Genomic DNA, 22992 nt, shown 5'->3' on the forward strand with positions numbered 1-22992 from the left:
GCTGTGATACCGCAGAGATTTTTTCAGCTCCGTTATAATCTCTAGCACCATCTTCATCTCTGTAGTCACTGGTTGACTGAAAAATGGATGTGACCAGTGGGGGTGGCCCACAACTTTAATCCCAGCACTTGGGAGGCAGAGACAGGCAAATCTCTGAGTTTGAGGTCAGCCTGGTCTACAGAGCAAGTTCCAGGACAGACAGTAATACAGGGAGAAACCCTGTCTTGAAACACACACACAAAAACCAAAACAAACCAAAATAATGGGATGCATCATTCTGCTTGCAAGTGTTAAACCTCTTCTGCTAATAACAAATGACAGCCATACTGGACTTTGTTACAAGGTGGCTTGCTCTGACCTGCTGGACTGCAATCGGGGGAGACAGTTATCCACACTGCAAATACAGAAAAAGCAAGTGTTTAGAGCCTTGTCTGGTTCCCATCTGCACCCAACTATTAATACACAAAGTCTCCTACAGTGTCCACACTTTTCTTTGTTAATTCTACGAGGTATTGTAGTGTTAGGATCTATGGAAACAGAAGTCAAATTAGCATAAGTGAGCATCATAGTGACTGAGGCATTTATCAAGTCGAAACTTTTGTTTGAACACGCAGTCTCGCAACAAGCACTGTTTAGGCACCCACTGAACGCCAAGCATTGTGTACAGTGCTTGTGGACACGGTGTTTGTAGGAATGCATTAACAGCCACCATGGTCGTATGCTAATTAGTGTGAGCCCCCTACAACAGGCAGTTCTTGCTAAGTAGTCTTCCTTAGCTCCATTTTTCTGGAGAAAAGGAGACTACAGTGATTGCCAGACCATTTAGCTCCACAACTAGTCCCTACTCCTCATTCCAGTGAAACCTTGCGCAAACCCAATGTACACCTTTAAAGAATTTGCTCTGTTTTGATTATTAAGGTAAAGAGCCCCCCCAGCATCAACCCTCTGGTACCCTTTTCCCTGTGGAAAGCTCCAAACACTGCAGTGATCAGAGCCTAACCAGGTGCACACCACTTATGGCACGTTGAGGACTTGGGTCGGAAGGAAAGGCAAAGCAGTGTGGAAGTTTTCGCGACTTCTGGGGACCCCCAGATCTTCCTAAGGAAGAATGCTGGTTCCGAGGCTGCCCCCACTCTCCCAACTTGCATGCTGTGTCTCCAAAGTCTGTTTGCTTGCAAAACCCTGTGCGATGGCCACACCAAATACCAAACCTTGGACAGGAACCAAACGGTCACTTCCCCGCCCTCCCAGCACAGTATGCAAATCCGAGCACCAGGAAGTAGCTGGGACCTCTTGGCCGAGCTCAACGACAGCCAGTTCCTCTCCCACCAAGCCCGGCCGGGTACCTCCCTGCAGACGCTCTGCAGCTAAATAGCCTGCTGCAGGCCGGGCACTGTCCCCCGCGCAGTGTACCCTCAAGCGCCGGCCTCGCGTCTTGCTACTCTGGCCGGCAGCTGCTCCTCAGGCGGGCCCCGCAGGGCCGTCCCGTCGCGTGCACAGCTTTGAACTGAAGTCACCGTGGAGTTCCGCCGCCCCGAAACTTCCACCGCGAGCGAGTGAGTTGGGGGCTTGAGCGCGGGGCGGGCTTGACCGCGGGGTGGACTGAGGACTGGGCCACTGCCGGAGCACAGGTCGCTTGCTTGACTAGAGACCCGGGGATTCGGCGCAGCAGCGGCAGCAAAGGTCGTGCGCCGTTTCTTGCTGGCGCTTACCCCGGGTGGTGTGAGCATTCAGATGCCTCCAGCCCCGAGTGACTGTGACTCGCCCGGGCGGTCGAGCGGGGACGCGGGGGCGGCGGCTCCGCAGGTGTCCGCAGCGGAGCGGCGCGGGGGCGTGGTGGGAGTGCGCACAGGGTGGGCGTCCCTGAGTCGCTGACGTGGGCCACCTGCGGGCCCGCTCCAGCTTCTCTGCCGTGACTGGGAAGCCTCAGTCCACTGAGAAAGGAGCGCGGCGGAGATTCGGGAGTGGGCCACCTGGGATGCAGTATCTGGTCGTCCCGCAAGACCCTGGGCCCCAGGGATGAGAACGGGGCTTGGCCTCGGCCCTCTCTAAGGCTAGCTGTTGGCTGAGGTCCCTGGTGACTAGGGGCAAGGTGGTGGCGTCGAGCAACTACTGCCGAGGCTGGAGCTCGACCTCCCGCGGAGCCGGGCTTCTCTCTGGCCACAACAGAGCAGTTCGACGCCTTGGCCAAGAGGAAGCTAGAGTTATTTTAAGAATTCAGGGATGCCTTTCCTTCGGGCTGGGGGAAGGGTGTATGCGACAGTTCCCACTGGCCTGCCTTATCTTGGCTGGTTGTAGTGGCTTCCCTATGCTGTTTATGTAGTGTTTTTTCCTATAGTCTCGCTACTCTAGGCGCTTGTGGTTGTTCGTTTCCTTGAACATCCATGCTTGTGTTAATTATGCCAATCCTATCAACATCCTTGCCACTCAGAATGCAGGTGGGAATCTAGGCCATGCAGTCTCGAAGCTGTGTGTGACTGCGGATTATTGAAGTTCCCAGTTTGGGTTTCCTCATTAATTCAGAATGAACCTACCAGATAGGTTTAGTACACTGAAAGTCCTACTTGGTACAACTGACACTCTACAAAAACGAAGGTCCTTGGGTATTGGCAGTTTGGTGATTTTAAACCTGAGACCACAAGTCAGAGTGAGCCATTTGACTTGAAAAAAATCTGCTTAATAAAGACCTGAAAGGTGTGCTGTCCCTCAGGTTCCCCTGATTCCCTCATTCCAAGGAAAGGCCCTAAGACCTAGCACGGAAGGGCCCGGACTCCTGCTTTGCTCCTGAAGCTCAGCCCGCTGTAAGGTGTTTTCTCTGTGCAATCAACACCCATAGCATTTTTTAGGGAAACAGGCTCTGCCCTTCCTAAGTGAGGGTAATCCTTCCTCCCCCTAAGACTGCCTATCCAGGTTCTCATTTGGAGCTAAGCAGGATGATTTGGAGCTTTTGTTTTTTTGGTTTGTTTGTTTGTTTTTGTTGTTGTTTTGTTTTTGTTTTCTAAAATTGGCTCACAAGAGCCCATGGTGTTGAGCCTCTTGGGCTGTGAGTGTGTGATCCAGAAAGAGGCCAGCAGGTGTGAAGGAAGAGAGGTCAGTGTCCAGGAATCCTGAGCTGTGGTATAGGACCATTTGCTGGAGTTGAAATTTTGGAACACCCACTTGGGCCGTGTATATTGAGTCAGTGTTTCCTCATGGCGACAGCATTTATATTGGGATATGTCCATGTTTATAGACTGTCGATGCTGATGTTCACAGTGCCATGACATCAGCTTTATCCCTGCTGTTCAAAAGGAAGGCCAGGTGCCTGGTGCTTGACAGGTACTCGGTAGAGATTGCTTAAAAGGAGGAAGGAGGGTGTGCCTGTTGGACACCCTGAGCTGTAGGCTTCTGGCCCCTCTGTCTTGGTTTCTGTAACAGGGTGGGAGGACATTGTCGAATAGCACCAGAGCCCAAATGGAAATCCCTGTTCAAGACTGTTCTCTGTGTCCCTGGAGGAGGTCTTGATGTGTAATAAGACAGTTTCTATGGAGACAGTCACCCTTCTTTATCTTTCAGTGCTTTTAATACCCCCTCTTCCACTGCTAGTGGCTTCCTTTCTGCAGAAAAAATGGTCGGCACAGCTTTGCAGATCTGTGACTTTGAAGACCTCTTAGTTCCTCCAGTGTTTGTGTTCAGAAATAAATCACAGAAGCATCTAATTAGAGTTTGTTCCCATAGAGATGTTATTTAGCAAAATGAAACCATATGATCATATATAAACCTATACTGATTTCATAATCAGAATACAATACACACACATACACAGTGTAAGACATTGTTACATCTCACTGGGACCAACGATCCCTAGAATAGATTAATACAACATTGAAGGGCCACCACAATCAGTAGGATATTAGCCAGTGATATGCTGGCAATGAAACCAGCCTGGAGCCTTTTTGAGCAGTTTTTAGCAATGAAGATAATCCTCTGTGTGTGTGTGTGTGTGTGTGTGTGTGTGTGTGTGTGTGTGTGAGAGAGAGAGAGAGAGACAGAGAGACAGAGAGACAGAGAGACAGAGACAGAGAGACAGAGACAGAGAGACAGAGACAGAGACAGACAGAGACAGAGAGACAGAGACTTCAGAAGACTCCTCATTGCCGACTTCATCTGGACTCCTCATGATTCCCTAGCAGTAGGCAAGGGACAGATACAAAATGAGACTCAGGGACTTGTCTGAGGTTGGAAGGTTAGATGGTCTTTGGATATTATAGGTATGTTTTCTGACTGTTCCTACTTTTCAGTAGCCAATTACTTAAAATAAATTTATTATTCAGTACATATTTGAGAAAGAGAATTACAGAGTAATATCACTTATTTGGTAGTTTTCTGAATGAAGTATGGGGATTTGTAGGCGTGAATCTCCAGGAAGCCATGTCCTGTATTTTCAGCACTGTTTCCTCTTTGGTGTGGATAATTCATAATAACTGCTAAGGTAACACCCACATGTCTGTGAGAACAGCCTTGCTTATGACACTTTCTAGTTAGCCAGGAATCTCCAAGGATTAACTGTCAAAAGACTTCTCTCTGCCATTGCTAGAAACGCCTTGTCCATGAGTTCTGCCAGTTCTGCATAACCGTTATAATAAGAGCATCATTCACGATGGAGCCTAGAGAACCCATGGAGAAGGCTAATTTTCTGAGTGCCTGCTGTGGGCAAGCCAGCGGCTGGCCCAGTGTTCATCTGCTATAGTCATTACTTCTAGCTTTGAAGGCTAATAACGAAGAGAAGGAAATGGAAGAAGTTTCTCTTCCAGTCAGAAATACTGAAATATTTCTACAGCTGCCCGGTTTCCTGATGCTTAGATTGTGCAATTTTGAGTAAACTCTGTCATCATTTCCAACATTTAAGTTCCCATTTAAGGGGAAACGCTCAAAGTAGAAAATGGGGTGTTAATTGAGGGGTGAGAAAGTTTGTGACAGGCTAGAGTTGAGAGTTAGGTCTTCCTCACCTTTGTCTTGAGTTATCTAGAAGGACTTTCCTGTAATGTTGAAGAACAAGCTTAAATAATTCAATCAAATTCTAGCAAGCACAGTCTACTGTACCGTTAGTTCTTTATTCTTTGGGCCTTTCCCCTTTTTATTCTGGCCTTCACTTTCCCTTCTTACAGGTTAAGCCATTGAATTTGTTTGTTGGCCATGAAACTGTTTCTTGAAGATTGAGTTACAGTCAGGACAGGTCTCTGCTAGTCCTGCTGACCTCACTGTGTCCCATCAACCTGAGATGTCTTTGCAGTGCGACTCCTTTGTCGTACAAAGACACCCTCCTCCTTTGTCACTGGCAGGATGCTAATCGGCCAGTTATGGAAAGAGATTATATTTGTCCTCATTATTGTACCCACAGTCACTGTTCAGAAGCCTACAATCCCTAAATGGTGTCCTATAAAACCACATAGATGCTAACAGTCGTTTGTTTTATTTTTAAGACCTGGTCTCAAATGTCCCAGACTTGTTAAAAAAAAAAAAAACTCACTGTGAAGCTAAGGATGACCTTGAACTCCTGATAAAGCTTGCCTCTTCTTAAATGCTGGGATTATAGGTGTGTGCCACCATGCCTGGCTCACTCACAAATCAGTTTGAGAAGCAGTTTCCTAAATGTCTCATTGACCAAGGAGGAATCTTCCTATATGTGTAACCTGGACTGTTTTTCAGTTTGTTATATTTTCTTTCCTATACTTTATATTTCAAAGTCATTATTGCCTTTTGTGTCCAATCTCAACTTTCTGTGAGAGCTAACATTTCCCTTGCCACCTCTCTGACTCCAGGCCACACTGATTGGAAGCTACTCTTGAGCATACCTCCTCTAGTTCCCTCCTTTCTCTGTACTAATAAAACATTTTGTGGCAGGCTATGCCACCTTGGAGGGCCACTCTTGAGTGCTGAGAGTCCACAGGGAGACTGCAGAGGTGGACCAGCCTTGATGGCTGTGTGGTATTTGGTTGAAGTGGGTGCTCCACTCTTCCTGTAAGTGTTAACTCCCACGGGGCAGAGGGAATGGAGAAACTGGTCTCTGAGAGGCTCTCTGGAGAGACTGGACCACTTCTGCTTTCCACGGGAAAGCTGTGTTGCTGAGAGCAGAACTCGGCCAGAGGGAGAGGCGCAAAGGAAGTGATACCCCCACGCCCTGCACACTCTGGTCATTTGCCTGTGGGGCCCTCCCTTCAAATCACCCAGAATTGCTTTTCCTGCAGGGTTCCTTCTACCACCCCTGCCTGCTTGGTCTGCAGGTTCACAGTCAATTTTCCCTAGAGAGAGACAGAGGGATGGAGGGAGGGAGGGAGAGAAAGGGGACATGTGGAGGAGGATGGTTGTAGACTCTCCTCAGGCTAAGGCCTCCAGCAGGAAGTTGTATATTTGGAAATATACAGTCTTGATTTTTTTCCAGCCCCAGAAAGATGTATGTTTTGAAATTTCCTCTGGTGGAAACTCAAAGTAAGATTTCACAATCTTTAAATGGTCACACAATATGCTGTTTTTGCTATAGTAGTTTGGGCCTGTTTTTAAAGCTCCTGAATTATAATGAAACTCTTGAAATACAGCTGTGATGGTCAGACCTCCACAAGCACAATCTGTCTTAGAAGTACATCTTACTTATGCCCATAACATGCAAAAACAAGTGGGCAGACAAAAAAGACATCAAAATTGGACTAAGGAGCCTTCCTTTGTATCGGGGTGATTGGGAGTCCTAAGTCATATTGGGGAACTCTGTTGGGCTGCAAGTGAGCAGATGAGAGCTTGGGCCTCACTAGAGATTTATTAAAGAAATACAGATGCCGCTGAGTGGGGTGGTACAGGCCTGCAGCACCGGCTATTCAAGAGGCTGAGGTGGAAGGGTCATTTGAGCTCCGGAGTTTGGGGCCAACCTAATCAAAACAACCCTATCCCATTTAAAAACCAAACCAAGCCCAAACAATTCAAATCCAAATTAAGAGACACCCATCCAGACAACAGAATAACTTATAAATGACTCCAAAATAGCATTTGATTATACTTCCTAATATGGCAAAGGTTTCTTTCTTTCTTTCTTTCTTTCTTTCTTTCTTTCTTTCTTTCTTCCTTCCTTCCTTCCTTCCTTCCTTCCTTTCTCTCTCTCTCTCTCTCTCTCTCTCTCTCTCTCTCTCTCTTTCTTTCTTTCTTTCTTTCTTTTTTCCTTATGGGTTTTTATGTGTTCGGACGTGTGTGGAGGTGTGAGGTTGGGGCACCTCAGTGACAGTTCTACATCATTCTTTTGCAGCAGGGTCTCCCAGGCTAACCCAGAGCTCACTAGTACAGCTAGTCTTGCTAGCCAGCTCCCTCAGGAATCCTGTCTCTGGGTTGCTGGTGCTGTGGCTGTGGAGCCACCTCCCAGCCCCAAGTGCTTTGTAAAAGCTGAATACAACTGGAGAATGACGGAGAGTGGGAACAGCACCCCAGGAAGAGCCCCCAGTTGTTTATGCAATACCAAATGGTCCACCCCAAGATCACATGCTTACAGGTAATATTATACAGACTGAGCAGGTTATAGTTAGGTGTTTAGGAATATACACGCAGACAGGCACACGCACGCACACACTCACACACGCAACAAGTAAAGAAAAAGAGGCCGGGAATTTGAGAGACAGCAAGACATGTTAGGCAAGACAGAATGCATGTTAAGCATGGAAGGGAGAAAGGGGAAAGGAGAAAGGATATAATAATTATAAAAATAATAAATCTTCAAATATTTTTAGCTGATACATTAGAATTGTATACATTTGTGCAGAGCCTGTAATATTTTAATACATGTCTATGTTGCATAATGTTTAAATCAGAATAAATCTGTCCCTGCCACAATTTGCATTAGGAATGTTTTCCAAGGCACTTGGTGCTGAAGGCTTCACTCCCGCTGTGTGGAGGAAGTGGGAACTCCCAGAGGAGGACCTCATGGGAGGTCTTCAGGTCATTTTGCTGCTCTCTTAGAACATAGTGTGTTCTCAGGCCTTCTCTCTTCCTCTGCTTTATTTCAGGGATGAGATGAGTGTGTTATCTGTACCACACGCATCAACCACAATGTACCTCTTCGTTATAGGCACAAAGCATAGGGGCAATGGGTCATAGAATAGGCCACTCAGATCTGATGCCAAAGTAAAATGCTTCCTTTTATAAAAACATAAATAAAGAAAACAGCTAAATATAAACTGAAAGGTAAGATGATAGCATTCTTGAAATAATATTCATAGATGGGAAATACCAGTTGTAAGATCTGCATATTATTTTTTTAAATTCTAAAGTCTTAATAGTTTTGTTTCTCCCCGCTGGGGGATGGATGGATGCGGGTTTGTTTACTTATTTACTGTGGTTCTGGGAGTTAAATCTAGGGCCTTGAGTGTACTAAGCAAGCATTTTGCCACCCACCAGTCACTCCCAGCTCTCATCTTTATTTAAACATGTATTTATTTACTTACTGGTATGACACTAATAAGCACTCTACCACCAGGCCTAATCTTCATCCTTTTAAAACACTCAGAGGTGAGTATTTTACTCACTCCAGAACATTCCTCTCACAAAGGATCTCCTTCATCCTTCTCCAGAAGAGGAGAAGAGGAAACCAAGAAAACTCCTGGTGCAGAGCCCTGGTTCTTGCCTGGGGATGAAAAATGCCCAGATGCTGTTAAACCCCACGGCTGTTGGCCACAAACACATCCAGCCTCGTGTGTTGCCGACTGCATTGTCCTGTCAGCATACAGGCAGGAAAACAAGGCTGGCCGAGGGGCTCTTTCATGACAAGACAGCAGTACAAGTACCCAAGTCAAGATGATTGGAAACCCTCCCAATAAGCTCATTTTGAATTAAAAAAATGTACTATTTTGAAACAGTGTCTCTCTAAGTTGTCTAGACTGGCTTTGAATGCTTTTGAACAGAATACATATATTTTTGAGCTAAAGAACAGCAGTAAAAGAAGATGGAATGAAGACAAAGTGGCCATAGAAGGCGGGTAGGACAGTCAGGGAACTTTGGAGCTTTAGGGGCTGCAGGCATAAGGATGCTGCTGTTGTCCTGAGTGATCTGTGGATAATTGGTCCCAGAGTCTCTCAAGGATATGTTTGTGTGTGACCTCACATGTTCTCTCATGTTCACTGGACCATCTCTAGATTACTTATGATACCTGAAACAATGTAAATACTTGTTAGACTGTATTGTTTAGGGAGTAACGTCAAAAAAGTCTACACATGTTCAACAGTGGCACGTTTTGGGAATATTTTCTGTCAGTGGTTGGTTGAATTTGCAGATGCCAAATGCATGGATACCAAGGGCCAAAAGGAATTGTAAACTGCATCCCAGAAACATAAACAAAGAATGCGTCTCCTCCTCCCCCTTTCCCAGCCTTCCACCCCCTCCTTCCCTCCCGCCCACTCCCCTCCCTCCCTCAGTCCCTTCCTTCTCCTTCCCCCCTTTGTTTTTTCTTACTTTATTGGAGACAAAGTCGTACTAGGTACTGTAGGCTGGCCTTTAAATTGCAGTCCTCCTGCCTCAGTCCTTCCATGCGCCAGGGATATAGGTTTGTGCTATCATACCCTGCTTTAAGGACACTCTTTACTTATTTTTATTTTTTGATACTTATCTTGCTGTATATCCCAAGCTGACCTTGAACTTGCTCTGTAGCCCAAGCTGACCTAAAACTCATTGTCCTTCCTGCCTTGGCCTCCTGAGTTCTGGGTTTATTATTTATTTTTTTAAATAATTATTTATTTTTATTTTATATGCATTGGTGTTTTGGTTGCATGTATGTCTGAGTAAGCATGTCAGATCTTGGAGTTACAGACAGTTGTGAGCTGCCATGTGGGTGCTGGGAATTGAACCTGGGTCCTCTGGAAGAGCAGTCAGTGCTCTTAACTACTGAGCCGTCTCTTCAGCCCCGAGTTCTGGGCTTATATGTGTATTGGTGAAATTATTAAGGCCATTCCACATAGTTAAAAGGGAGGTTGATTTTGTGGGGTACCTTACAAATGAAGGGATAGGTTGTAGGGTCTGGCAAAGGTATGGCGCGGTCCAGCGGTGTTCTCTGGAGAACTCTGCTCAGTCTACCTCCAGCGTCCAGGGTCCCAGAACCAAGAGAGACCTCTCCTCGATCCTGGGTCTTCAGCTTCCTCCCTCAGCCCCACCTTGTGGGCGTGACCATTACCGAAGCCTCAATGGGGGTTGGAACTTCCAGGCCAAGGCTGGGATGGCTAGCCACTACATATGTGTGTATGTGTGTCATCATGATTGGCCAGAGCATTTCCTTAGAGAGATCCATGATGTTCAGTGATTAGTTTAGCTGACTTTTCTGGAGTACCTCTTGGGAGTTCAGCCGGTGTTGATGGAAATCCAAAAGGAAGAAGATGCCAGATCCCAGGAGGAAGGCACACTATAAATGCTCAGGATCAGATCCTGAGGGAACAATACTCCAGCTCTCTCACCAGACCTTGTTCTAGAATCTATAATAAGGCTTGACAGATAGGCTTGGAGAGTCCCTGACTAAAAATGATGGATTCTACAACAAAATACCGTGGAGCCACTAACGGAAGGAGCTTCACCCTTGCCACCAGCTCATAGAGCACTGTAAGGTGTCTGACACAGAATCAAAAGGCACCAAGCACACTTGCGTAACTTTGAAGAGTATTCCACAGAAATTTGTTTGAAACTAGAAAACAATATCCATTGCTGCTGCTTGTGAATAGTAGGCTTCACCTGGACTCAAGGCAAGTGGGTACATGGTAGCCTCTAACCCCTCTAAGTAGTGTTGACCTTGCCCAAATGTGTTACAAGCTGCTTGGAGAGGTCTGAGGTTCAAGGCAGTCATCAGTCTTTATCTTTTGGTTTCAAGGAGAGAATGTTGTGATGTGACAATTTGAGACCAGTCCTGTAATTTACAGCTTACTAAGTTTACTAAGCTTACCATAACTGGGAACAATATTTAGTTAAAACCAAGCCATTATTTGCATAATTAGAGGTAGTATATTGAGCACCCACCACAACCGCTATCTGTGAGGTTCTATTCATTTTCAAATAGATTAGAGTGCAGAGTGTGGCGTTGATTACCCTCAGGCTGTGATCTTAACCCTTCCTAGCTGTAGTTTGCAGGAAACTTGCTGTGTGTGCTAGGCTCTGGGAGCTTACGTTAAACCTTGGAGGCTGGTGGTGAGCAGTCCAGGTTGTGATAGATTTTAAACTGGCTTTAAAGCATAGAGCTAATGGTAATAAGTGTTATTGAAACAGGACAAAAGTTGCTCAGGACGGCTACTCAAAAACAAAAACAAAAATAAAAATAAAAACAAAAGAGAACAAAACCAGGCAGAAAATAAATGAATGGCTAGGATGTGGAGAAGTTGAAGCCGTTATGTATTGATATTGGGCAAGTAAAATGGGGCAGACACTTAGGACAGTTCCTCAAAAAATAACGCAGCAATCCCACTTTTGAGTGTACATCCAAAAGAATGAAAGGGGGGTCCCTGAGAGATGTATGCCCACCCATGTTCATTTCAGGGTAATTCAGAACAACCAAGGAACAAAGGGAACTGTGAGTATGTATAGTAGGTTTATTCAGCCTAAAAGGGAAGGGCTTTCTGGCCCTTGACACAGCATAAAGGAACTCTGAGGATGTTATGCAGAGTGAAAGAGGCCAGCTCCCAAAGGAAAAATACCGTGTGATGCTCTTACATCCCTAGACTAGTTAACCCATAGTGACAAGAAATAGGATGGTAGCTTCCAGGGGCTATGAGGAGGTGGGTGGGGAAACACTGTGTAATGGGCACAAGGCTTTAGTTTTTCAAGACGAAAAGTGTTCTGAAAGTGGATGGTAGCAATGGCTGTGTCATTGAGTTACAGCCTTATAATGGCTCAGGGGTGAATTTTATGCTATGTATATTTTTGCTAAAATTCTAAATACCAATTTTTAAAAGTTGATGTGCAGAAATAGGGACAGAGAGTGAACTTAGGATATGTCACTGAGTTTGATAAATCACCTTTCTTTGGACTTGGGCTTGCCTGTCAAGCTGTCTAATGTGCCTTCTCTTGATGAGTACCTTAGGGTTTCTATTGCTGTGATTAAAAAAAAAAAATCATGACCAAAAGTAACTCAGGGAGGAAAGGGTTTATTTCACTGTACGCTTCCAAATCACAGTGCGTTATCAAAGGAAGTTAGAGCAGGAACTGAAGCAGAGGCCATGGAGGAGTGCTGCTTACTGGTTTGCTGTCTGTAGCTTGATCAGCCTGCTTTCTCATGCTATGCAGGATGACTTGCCCAGGGATGTCACTGCCCACAGTGAACCCTCCCATACCAATCATTAATCAAGACAAGGCCCTCAATCTACAACCAATGTTTTGGGGGCATTTTCTCAAAAGTCCCTCTTTCCAGATATGTCTTGGCTTGTGCTAAGTTGACAAAAACCAACCAGCACAGTGGGATGCTTGACAGGGGCCTTCATCCTCTCATTCAATGCAAGACCCTGCAGATTTCTGTATGACAAAGTAATATACTAGCAGTGAGGAGAGAGAGGGATGATAATGAGGAAGTTCACCACATTAGAGCCTATACATCAGAAGGTAAGGAGGAAGGTTCTTTTCTTTTCTTTTTTAAAAAATAATCCATCCTGCCTGCAGAGATCCCACCTGTGGAACAGAGTCTCTATCCTTAGAGGTTTGTCCTTGATTGCCCTATAGAACCCTTTAGAGTTCATTGGGTTAATGGCTCCTAAAGGTACTTTCTGACCTAATGAGATTACTCTTTTTAGCTATGTTCTCAATGATTCCATTTCTCCCTTTCTGGGGAATGGAACCCAGGGCCTGTGCAAACTAGGTAAGCATTCTACTACTGAACAACATCTGCAGCTTGAAATGATGTAATATTCATACTTATTATTTATTTGTGAAGGTGCATGTGGAAGGGTGCATTGGGATAGGGTCATGTGCATATCTGTGCACATGTGGAGGTCAGAGGTAGATGCCAGAGCCTTTCTCATTTTTCCATGAGCCTGGAGCTCATAGCTTCTGCTAGACTGGCTAGTCATTGGGCCCCAAGGGTCTGCTTGTCTCTGTCTTCCCAGCATTGGGGTTACAGGCAGGTGTCACATCACCTGGCTTTTTCCACAGTGCTGGGGATATGAACTCAGATTCTTAGGAATGTACAGAGAGACATTTCTTCAGCCCTTTGAAAGAATATTTCTGTTGGAGGTTTTCCTCATAGACTTCAGTGGGGGAGAGAGGTCTTATGTTTTCAATGGTAGAGTGTCTTGTGTTAAGGGACCCTGTGCAGACAAGTACAGAAGGAGATACTGGTGCAGTGCATGCTTTGGTGCAATGACGAGCTGACTCAAAAGTAGCCAGGCTGGCATGGCTGCCCATCTGCACACATGGGGCTGCACATCCACCACAGTGCTGTCTCAAATCACCCACTTCCCTGCTTCTTCCACTTTCAGTTCAGTTTCTAAGGCAGGTAGAATTTATAACAACACAGGATAAGGAATTGAAAAGCAAAGAAAGCCAGTTGGTCTCACAAACAAACAGATTTTCATGCTGCGTGTCTGGCTGACTTCAGCACCTCCGAATGTTGGGCTTATTGCCATTGTCAAGGAGAGTCAATTCTTGCCCTGCTATACACCCTGGCTATGTGGTTGCTGTATTTCTCACACTTGAATTTGATCCGAGCCTTATTTAAATGCCTTTTATTTATCCATCAACTAGTAAAGTTAGTTGGCATCAGTGATGTACAGGTTATCTTCCTACTCAGTCCTCACAGTGAAGCTAATTGCTAAATGCAGATGTGGGGGTGTGACTGGATGGTTTCTACTGACTCAGTGCCATCAGGCATCCTGTGAATGACATAGTGCCAGTGTCTGCACTGGCCTTTGAAGCTCTGTGGATTCAGTGATTCCCTTCTGAGGTTAAATTGGACCCATATTCTGATGTCAAGGAACACAGAATCTTCATTACTGGCTGTTCACTTTCCATGTGAGCTACTTTGCATATTGGATTTTGTTGGGAGAGAAGCATAATTTGACCTGTGGAATTTGTTAATCAATGAAGCTGTGCTTTATTTATTCATCCTTCAGAAAACATTTCTTGGATGCTCAGTGCTCATAAATATGCATGTGATGGGCTGGCAGTTATAGCCACTAGTTCTCAAAAGCAGAGTTGTTCCATATATAAAGCCAGGCCTCCACACCCTTCCTTCTGTATCTTCAGTTGTAATCAAATGTGAACTGAAAATGGGTTTTAAAATTTATACTAGTACAAGCAACTACAGATCTTTTGGTGGTTGTTCCCTGAACAACACAACATAACAGCTATTTATACAGTATTAAGTATCTTACATAATCCAGAGACAATCTAAAGTCCAGAGGAAATGTGCACAGGTTATATGCAAATATCATGCTACTTTATAGGACAGACTTGGGCATCCAGACTTTAGACCTTGCCACCCACTGATACCAGGAGACAGCTGTACTCAGAAAATTAAAGTTTTTAAAAACTGAATGAAAAGTCTAAATTTTTGTTTCAAAACAAAACAAAGCATGAGCATACAGGCAGTGGAGTTGTGAGGAATCGATCTTTGCTGTACAGTTTCAAATGACAGCTTGCAGCATGCTGAGCCTGGAGGTGGACAGCGCTCAGCACGACTTTATGAGTTCCTCCTCACTGCAGGGAGAGAGTCAGCGGCTGCATGGTCACTGCTGTCCCTATGGGCAACCACAGGCTGCTGTGAAGGACTGAGCGAGGAGTGAGTCCCAGGACTAGAAGAGAGTGTGGACCCAGGAGCAGGATCAGAGCAGAGTGACTCCAAGGGAAGAAGTGAACCCCTCATTTGCAAACCAAGAAGACAGCAGAGATAAGAGCGGCTCAGCCCCATTCCTGCCTGTCTTAGCAAAGACTGTAGGCCATGGATAGCACCGAGATAAGAGGTGGTTGGAGTGTGATGTGGTAGCTACAAACTGAGACTCGGGCTGGGCTCTAGTGGACACTCTGGCACTCGTGTTGGAACATTATCTGATGCTCCTTAAACTCTCCAGGCTTCGTTTTCTGTCACATTAAAGAGTACTTACAGAGGCTGGCCTGCTGTCCCATCTACTTGTTATAGAAATGAAAGGAAACTATGTGAGCTTCACTTTATTATGACAACATGCCCAAGAAGTTGAACTATACAGAGGAAACACTACTTCACTTCTGGGATTTGGAGGTTTTAGTTTAAGATCCAGTGATGTCATTGTTGGAGCCTCTGATGAAGCTGCGTATCATAAGAGGAATACATGATGGACCAAACCAGTCATGACTCATGAGCCAAACAACAGAGAGAAAGGAAGAGACAGGGTCTCATGGTCCCCTTCAAGTAAACTGAGGGCCTCACAGAAGACCAAACCACCTAAAGTCTATATTCTTGGTATCACCACCCTGGGAATGAGGGCCTTCGGGGAACACTGGGAATTTTTGAGGACTCTGAGTTACTACAAGCATTTGGGTATTGGTTGGCTGGTCAGTCAGTTGGTCTATCTATCAGTCCGTAAATGGGCTTTGTGTTGCCTGAAGTGTTTTAGAATTCCTGGGCTTAAGCAATCCTCCTGCTTCTGTCTCTAGTTGTTGGAACTACAGGTCCACCCCCCCCCCCCCCCCAGTGCCTGACCAGCTGGCTGTGGTTTGAGATTGAACTGTAATACCGCATCCTTTTTCTGATTGTAGCAATTCCCCAGCTCCTCCCTGTCCGTGTCACCTTGTCCTGTTTCCATTTTGACATTACAGCCATTCGGTTGGGAAAATTGAGATTTCTGTACACCAAGAGAAATTCACTCTTAAAATGTTGTGTCAGGTTGGGGAGATAATCTTGCTGAGAAAGATCAGGTTCAGGTCCTCAGAACCCACATAAAAATCGGCCCTACATTGCACACTGCAATCTCAGCACTGGGGAGGAAGAGGCGAATGGACCCTGGCACTAGTGGCCGGCCAGCCTAACTAAGCAGTGAGCTCCAGTTCCTGTGAGAATAAGAGCAAATGAGAGGACATCTAATGTCTCTACCTGCATGTACATACGCACTCACCCACAGGTGTGCATTCACATGGGCTTGTGCACATGCATACCCACCCCAGAGAGAGAGAAGAGAGAGAGAGGAGTAGAGGTGTGGGTACATGTGTTGCATATGGAGGTCAATGGAGTTGGTTTTTCTCCTTCCACCTTTATGTGGCTTTTGGGACTCCAACTTGGATTGCCAGCTTGTGCAGCAAATGCCTTTTGCCTACGGAGCCATCTTGTTGGCCCTTTTTCTTTCTTGAAAGAGTCTCACTAGGTAGCGCAGACTGGTCATTAACTCAGGGTACTCCTGCCTTAGCTTAGCCCCACAGTCCTGGGGTTATAGGTGTGTCACCAAGGCCGACAGGATTGTTTTCTTCTCTGATGGTCCTCAAGCATCATGTAAAGGGTATTGGAGAATATTATTTTAAGGTGTGTTGCTTTTTTATGTTGCATTTGTTTAACTCTGTAAAGCTGTGTTACAGTGCCTGTCTAAAACACGCGATGGTCTAATAAAGATCTGGAAGGCCAATAGCAAGGCAGGAGAAATGATAGGTGGGGCTGGCAGGCAGACAGAATATGTAGAAGGAGAAATCTGGGAGGAAAGGGAGAAGAAGCAGCAGCCAGAGAAGGAGGAGGACTCCAGGGGCCAGCCACCCAGCTACACAGCAAGGCATGGAGTTAAGAGTAAGATTTACAGCGGTTGGGGATTTAGCTCAGTGGTAGAGCACTTGCCTAGCAAGCGCAAGGCCCTGGGTTCGATACTCAGCTTAAAAAAAAAAAAAAAAAAAAAAAGAGTAAGATTTACAGAAGTCAGAGAATGGGAAAAGCCCAAAGTCAAATGGTAGATGGGATAAGTTAAGTTAAAACTAGCAAGAAACAAGCCAAGTTAAGGCTGGAATTCATAATTAAGAATAAGCCTCCTTGTGTGATTTATTTGGGAGCTGAATGGCAGGTCCCCCAAAAGAACAAAACAACCAACAATAGAAGGGAACAGTAGGTTTTCTGGGTTTTTTGTTTGCTTGTTTGTTTTGTTTTGCAGATTATTAAAAAAAAGAATAAAAAAAATCCTTGCCTAATATAGCAAAGGTGCAACCCTAGGCTCCTCACCTCTATTTAAAATAGAGAACCATGGTACTTGATCAAAGAATTGTTTTCATAAGGTCAAGGGTCACATAGATTCTCTGGTTGGTTATATAATGACCTTGGCCAAAGTTTTCCTCTCAAAGTGATAAGAAACAACCACCAAGGCTGTTAAATAAAGCTTTCACCCAGGCATGGTGGTTCATACCTGTGAGTCCAGCACTTGGGAAGCAGAGGCAGGTGGATCTCTGCAAAGTTGAGGCCAGCCTGATCTACAGAGTGAGTTTCCAGACAGCTAGAACTACACAGAGAAACCCTGTTTCGAAACAAAATGAAACAAAACAGAACAAAAAACAAAACCAACCAACCAAAAAAAACCTTTGATTCTTTTCTTTTTTTTTTCTTTCTTTCTTTTTTTTTTTTTTTTTTTTTTTTAGACAGGGTTTCTCTGTAGCTTTGGTGCCTGTCCTGGATCTTACTCTGTAGACCAGGCTGGCCTTGAACTCACAAAGATCCACCTGCCTCTGCCTCCCGAGTGCTGGGATTAAAGGTACGTGCCACCACCGCCTGGCGATTCTTTGATTCTTATTGCTGTTATAAAAATAATTCAGATTTTTTGATGGAGGAAAGTAAAATTGTATCTATTTTACTATTGTATCTTTTAAAGCTATTTGTTTTATGTGTATGGAGAAAAGTAATTTTTTTCCCTACTATATCTTTTAAAGCTATTTATTTTATGTGTATGGTCGTTGTGGCTGCATATAAGTCTGTGCACCACTTGAATGCCTGGTGCCCAAGGAAGCCAGAAGAGTGCACTGGACCCCCTGAAAGTGGAGTTAGCTGCCATGAATGTGCTGGGAATTAAACCTCGTGTCTTATGGAAGAGCAGCTAGTGCTCATAACCTCTGAGTTATCAATCTAGACCCTCTGTTGACTTAGCATGGGCCTCTCCATTAAATGTAAAGAGCAGCTGACGTATCCCTGACCTGAACAACTATTTAGGACCAGAGTGCTCTGCAATTTGTCTGATTTTCACTTTTGGAAATATATGTATGTATAAGATGGCTTAGAGATAGGTTCTAGCCTGGAGGTTTAGTGGCCCTGTATTTTGACTGCAGTCCATCACCTAAGATCAGGGCTGACATTTTCTTTTTGTGGCTTTTGTTGGTGCGTGAATATTTCAAATTATGGAGCGTTTCAGGTTTCCAGTTTTCCAGTTAAAGACACTTGTCTATACATGCTTCTTGAAATGCTTTGGAATTAATGTATCATAGGGTGTAGTGGAAAGAAAATGCCCCCCAAAGAGAGGGACATTATTAGGAGGTATGGCTTTGTTGGAGTAGGTGTGGCCTTGTTGGAGGAAATGTGTCACTGTGGGAGGTCTTCTATGCTCAAGCTACTCCCAGTGAGACAGATTACTTCCTATTGCCTTCTGATGAAGATGTAGCCAGCACCATGTCTGCCTGCACACTGCCATGTCCCGCCATGATGATAATGGACTGAACCTCCGAAAATGTTTCCTTTATAAGAGTTGTTGTGGTCATGGTCTCTTCACAGCAATAGAAACCCCAACTAAGACACACAGAGAGGCCAAATTCCTGTCTCTGTGATAAATAGACATCGGGCTTCCTGTGCGGTGGTTCTGAGGAGCTTGACTACAGAAGATCTGGCAGCCTCGCCACAGCTGGGCTTGTACTTCTTTCTATCTCAGTCTTCAACCTGGATGTCCCTCATTTACATGGAAAACCCATGGCTTCACACACAGGCCAATACTCAGTTTAGTAAAGATACATATAACACTCTAAACCATCAAAGTAGCTTTAAAAAAGGGTTTTATTTTTAATTGTGTGTCTGTGTCTGTGTTTAGGCATGCGCATGTATGTGCAGGTGCCTATGGAGGTCAAAAGACATGTTGCATCTCCTAGAGCTGGAGTTACGGGTTGTTCTGAGCCATCTGACACATATTAGGAAATCCTTGGGTCCTTTGCTCCAGCAGTAAGCACTCTTGCACTAACCACTGAGCCACCTCTAGAATAGCTACAAGAATAGCTTTTTAAAGTTGGTGTGTGAGTTAGTATTCTTGTGGTGTGACAAAATGCCGAGCAAGTGCAGATTAAGAAACGGTTTTACCCCAAAGTTTGCCATATTCAGCACTAGGAGAAGAGTGTGTCAGTGAAAGAAGCTCCAGTCATGAGGGCAACATTGCATCCATCTGCAGGAATCTCCTTTGTTTTCAGTCCCTATTTACGTTCCCTGTGATAGAACTTCTCACAGTCAGAAAAAGCCTTCCCTCCTCAATCAAACCTCTGGAAGCATGCCCCCAGGCCCTATGGTGTTTCTAGGTGGCTCTAAAATCCTGTCCCGGTGACAGTGAAGATAACCATCATAATCAGCAAACAATTACTTTGCTTTTGAAAAGAATAACAAAAAGAAAAAGAAAATAGACTTGATGCTAAGAAATAGCAATTGTTTTATGGCTTTTTTCTTCCAATCAACTTTTACATTTTGTTAGATAAGCTAAGTGTGATGACCCTTGTCTGTAGGTCAAGACTTGAGGATCACTAGAGCCAGAAATTCCAGGCAACTGTTTTGAATGATGTTTGTTCATAGCTTTGACGTTTCCCAGAATGAACTACTTCTGTTGTAACTCACTTAACTTTGCAGACTTTGGGGATGTAATATATACTGCCGTTTCTGGAAACCACGTTTGGTGGGGGTGGGAGGTGGAAGGTGGGGTGAGGTGGGTGGTGGTGAAGAAAACTCTTATCATGTCCTTCATTAAGCCAATTTCTTAAATTAAGCCTCTTCTCTCTTGATCATCTTCATCCTTTAAGATAGTAGAAGGCAGTGTGGTTCACCTTGGAACAGACATCACTGGAAGGAACCCTGCAGGGGAAGGCAAATTTTCAATTCTGTTGTCTTGAGCATGGAACCCAGGGCTCATTCTCTACCTTGGAGCTCCGCCCCCAAACCTAAGCCTGCAGGCAGTGCTGTGGTCAGCTGGTTTCACCACATTCTCCTGTCCACTCCTTCTGTGAGGATGACGTCACCCTCCCAGGTTTCCTCTGGGGGAGGGTGCTTTCAAGCCCTGAATTCCCCACCTAGAGAGCAGACTGACCCACCACCTCTGGCAAGGCCTGACTGAAGCTTCTTCAAAGCCCTTTCCTTCTTGCCAAGGCGCCACCAGGCGATTACTAGGCAGCTGCACACCTATCTCAGGACCCGGCTGCACAGGTGGACTGCTGGAGACACAATGTTAGGCGAGCACTAACCTTCTCCTCATCTTTTGGAATCATCTGCTGCTTGGTGATTAATGATAGAAGGTCATTTTGAAGTTTGTCTAGGATTCTGTGGATATTTCCAAACATAACAGAGGCTAGATAAACATTTAACATTTCCTTTTGTTTTTGTTGAAACTAGTAATTGTTAGAATTTAAAAAAAAAAAAAAAAAAAAAAAAAAAAAAAAAAAAAAAACCTGAGCTTTTTCTGTGTTATTTAATGTAGTTCTGGCACTTAAAAAAATTTTTTTTGAGGCAAGGTCTTGCTATGTTGCTGTGCTGATCTCAAACTCATTGGGCTCAGGGAGTCCTTCTATCTGAAGTAGCTGAACCTGCAGGCACATGACACTGTGCCTGATTAGCATACTTTCCTTTTTTTCTTCCTTCCTTTTTTTTTTTTTTTTTTTTTTGTATACTGGGGCTTGAACCTAGGGCCTCATGCATACTAGGCAAATGCTCTACAGCTGTTCTAACTCCCATCGCCACAAATTCCCTCCCTCCCTCCCTTCCTCCCTTTTTTATTTATAAGCCCGGGCTGGCCTTGAGTTCCCAATCATCTTGCCTAAATCTCATACTTTCTGCACTTGTAAAAGATGAAGTCCTGTGCAGAGACCACAGTGGTCCCAACCCAGATGCATGCTTTGGCTTGAGCCAGCATTGTATTTTGAAATGTTTGCTAAAGGAAAGAATGTTTGGATGAACCAAGATGGACAAGGGAGACATGTACACCAGGATGATGTGTTTTCCATGCATTGTTTAGTCTCTTTAGGAAGTGAAAGGAACTTTCTGGCTCTTAGTCCCTCACATCCTTCCCAGAGGACCTGAACCTGGCTGAGGAGGCAGGATGCCTCCTGCTTCCTTTCTGAATACCAGCTGATGGAGAACTGCATGTAAGGTCAAGTGAAAGCCCTCTTGCTCCGTGAATGGTTACTTACCCTTAAGAGAACAAGAGAGCCAGGGCTTGAGTCACCAAAAACAGATTGGAGAGCAAGGAGCCAGGGCTTCATCCGTTGGTACAGATGGGAGAGTAAGGAGCCGGGGCTTGATCTACCAGGCACAGGTTTTGTTCTTAGTTGGAAAAAGTTTATAATGATGCAATATAGTGATTGTTTTACTTTCTTATAAAATAATAATTAAAATTTACACAAAATCTAATGAAGCAATAATCAGCTATTGAATGCACATACTTTGCCAGTAGACTAGTTTCCTGAAGATGATTTATTCATTCTGAAAAGGGCACTGAGAAGGTAATGTACTAATTGCTACTGAGTAAATGGAATGTGGGTCAGCAATCTCATCTGTGGGAGGAATGTCCTTGACTTTAGTTTGTCACATTACTTTTGAAAACGTCATAACAGATAAGAGGTAGAGAATATTTACTGGGCACTTAGCGTGTGCATTCCTCATTCTAAACACTAGCCAAGCTTTGATTCATTCAGCTGTCGTGGTGCCTCTGGGAAACAGGTGAGGTTAGTCTGTTTTGCAGACAGTAAGGGTTAAAGTGCTACTGTCATGTTGCTCAACAAAGTGAGGCTCTGTTCTCTGCAGAGCGGCCCATGAGTGGGGAAATGTACGCAGTGGACAGCCATGAGGTACAGCACAGTGCTGTGGTAGCTCCACCATTCTGTAGCTCCCTTTTTATTTCATTCTTTCTTACGTGCAAGAGTTCAGTCAAAGCTGCGCGCCTGTCTCCTCAAGTGCTGAGAGGGTGAAAGTTACCCTGTGAACTTTGACAAGATTCCTCATCTCAGACCCGATTTTTTGTGATCTTTGTAAATTGCTTATTAGGCTGAACTAGCATTGGTTATGAAAGACCGTGTGAAAATTGTTTGGTAAAAAAGAAATGGGGGAATGTGGTAGAGAGATGGATCAGAACACTCACTGCTCTTCCAGAGGACCTGAGTTCAACTCCCACCACCCACGTGGCAGCTATCAACTGGCTACAACTCCAAGATCTGACACCCTCACACAGACAGACATGCAGGCAAAACACCAATGCACATAAAATATAAACAAAGAAATTACTTTTTTAAAAAAGGGTGGCAAGTGAGATGGCTTGGTGGGTAAAGATGCTTGTCCCAAGTCTGATGACCAGAATTCAGTCCTTGGAGCGCATGTGGTGGAAGAAGAGAACCCTCTTCTGTCCTCTCATCTACACTCTTCGGGATAGAGATCACCTGGTAAACAAACAAACAAACAAAGTAGAAAAAGAAATGGGATGAAACCAAGCTATCCAAACGCCAGCTGAAGAGGGAATATAACCCTTAAATGTTTGTTCAATGAGCCATCCCCACCCATAACAGAAATAACTAACGACATATAATCCTGGCTGGGACACAGGAAGGCCATGTGTAAACAGGTAGAGGTCGCTGCTGGGAGACCTTCAGCAGTTTCTATGTAAAACTCATCAGACACCCCTCACTGCTGACTCCCTTCCCAGAGAAATGAAAGCACACATCCTTTTGTATTATGTATTATTCTGTATATGTCAACTTCAGTCGTAAAACTAAAAAATTTCAAATCAAATTTCAGTCATCAGAAGAGTACTTGATGACGTTTGAAATATTCCTGAAATGAGATAACATGATTTAGCTCAAATA

At 44.7% G+C, this 22992-nt stretch overlaps 1 long non-coding RNA gene across 1 annotated transcript in view; it reads left to right on the plus strand.

The window, feature by feature from the left end:
• The first annotated feature begins 1269 nt into the window (after window positions 1-1269).
• LOC118578627 overlaps window positions 1270-22992 on the plus strand; it is a 60059-nt gene continuing 38336 nt past the window's right edge. The window contains exon 1 of the long non-coding RNA XR_004944273.1: window positions 1270-1556. This is a non-coding gene — a long non-coding RNA (uncharacterized LOC118578627). The remainder of the gene's footprint in view (window positions 1557-22992) is intronic.

The sequence above is a fragment of the Onychomys torridus genome, chromosome 2, assembly GCF_903995425.1.
Source record: "Onychomys torridus chromosome 2, mOncTor1.1, whole genome shotgun sequence".
NCBI lineage: Eukaryota > Metazoa > Chordata > Mammalia > Rodentia > Cricetidae > Onychomys > Onychomys torridus.